The sequence below is a fragment of the Pteropus alecto genome, unplaced genomic scaffold (assembly GCF_000325575.1).
Source record: "Pteropus alecto unplaced genomic scaffold, ASM32557v1 scaffold146, whole genome shotgun sequence".
NCBI classification, from domain to species: domain Eukaryota; kingdom Metazoa; phylum Chordata; class Mammalia; order Chiroptera; family Pteropodidae; genus Pteropus; species Pteropus alecto.
Window position 1 is genome coordinate 2,370,422 of NW_006442107.1, and position 1,810 is coordinate 2,372,231.

The following is a 1,810-nucleotide window of genomic DNA, read 5'->3' on the forward strand; positions in this document are numbered from 1 at the left end:
TTGTAGTAGTAGTAGTAACTAATATTGAGACATTAGTCTTTAAAAAGCACAAGCAGCGATTCTAGCTCAGTGGGTTTAGGGTTATACCAGAGCATAGTTCTTTTTACAAAAGCCCTCCAAGCCGTCTGACACAGGTTTCTGCTTAAAACCCTAATTTACTCTAGTAAAGCAATATGTATACTAAAACAAATCGGGGTTAAGAGCTCTGATAGATAATAGCATTTCATCGATTCTGCTTAGGCAACTTTACTCTGAAGACTTGACCAAGATGTCTAAAGTTCTCCACTGAGAGCACCACCTGCAAGTAGAATATCTCATTGACTCTGCACACACAAATATCCAGTCATCTGAAGTCAGGGACTTAGATGAGAACCACTGGTGTTAGAATGGCTAAAATTTTAAATAAAATGGAAGGAAGACTGACAGGACCATGTGATGGCCAGCACGTGGAGCAGGTGTAACATATACCATTTGGGGAAGTACATATTGTTACACCCACTTTGGAGAAGTTGGCAGGTGCTACTAAGGCTGAACTTATGCTTGCCCTGTGATTCAGCAATTACACTTCTAACATATAGCCAGTCTATGGCCATGTCGCCCTGAATGTGTTCGATCTCATCTGATCTTGGAAGCTAAGTAGGATCAGGCCCGGTTAGTACTTGGATGGGAGACCACCTAGGGATACCAGGTTCTGTAGGCATAAAAATAAGAATAATAATAAATAACATATAGCCAACAGGAATGCACATATATGGGCATCAAAATGCATGTGCAAGGATGATCAGAGCAGGTTTTTTCATAGTACCCCCAAATTGGGATCAGCAGAATTTCTAAACTATGGGGTATTCATATACTTTGTTGAGACGGCAATGAAATGAGCAAAATACCACTACATGTGACAACACAGATGAATGTGGTTATGAACCAAAGAAGTCAGACACCTGAGTAAACGAACTATTCGATTCCATTTATACAAAGTTCAAAAGCATGTAAGACGAATTTGTATGGGCTACCAGGTCACCCACAAGAGACACAATAAGAAAAAATTATGTTCTGCTTCTCTTCCCTTTTAGAGGCAGCATAATACAGTAGGTAAAAATTCAGGATCTGAAGCCAGACTGCTCTGCCTACATTAATTCCTTTTTCCCTTGTGCTCTGTGGCAAGGTATGGGATCTCTCTTTGCCGTTTCTGTTTGTCTGAAAGATGATAATAATATCTACTTCATGAGATTTGTCAGGAGAATTAAATGAGTCCCCTTTCTGACAGTAACTTTCTCTCCAGGACCAGTTCCCAGCATGCCATGGCCCAATCAGACAAATTTTGAACATCAAAAAGATGCTTCAGACCCAGTCTTTTTCTCCCAGAATCCTCTCCTGGGAAACTTAGGTAAATTTGTGACTCCAAATCGAAATGGAGAGAAGGGCACTTACACAGCCCCTTTACGCACCTGGCAGCAATGCCTGCGTTCTAAATGCCAGTGGAACTGGAAACAGAAAGCTGCCTGCCTACAGTGTGAGCCCCTGATCCGTGCCCAGCTAAGTGTTTACTGAGAGGCCACCGGGCACTGCAAGGTGTGATGTGCTACGTGTATCAAAGTTGCATGGTAGTTATTTTCGCCCTTGAGGATTTCTCTAACAGGTACATCTGAAATCAATCCACAGTGATTTCCTGTGTGATGGCTGCTCTTAAACAAACAAACAAACAAACTTATGGAATAAAAGTAGAGAACGTACAATTCTACTAAATGACACATTGGGTAATCTGACCTTATGGCCTGAATTACTTGGAGTGGGGACACTGTCTCCCCAC

The 1,810-nt window shown here is 41.7% G+C and overlaps 1 pseudogene; it reads left to right on the forward strand.

Annotated features, from left to right (window-relative positions):
• The first annotated feature begins 581 nt into the window (after positions 1-581).
• On the forward strand, positions 582-700 carry LOC112469449 (annotated as a pseudogene).
• The last annotated feature ends 1,110 nt before the right edge of the window (positions 701-1,810 follow it).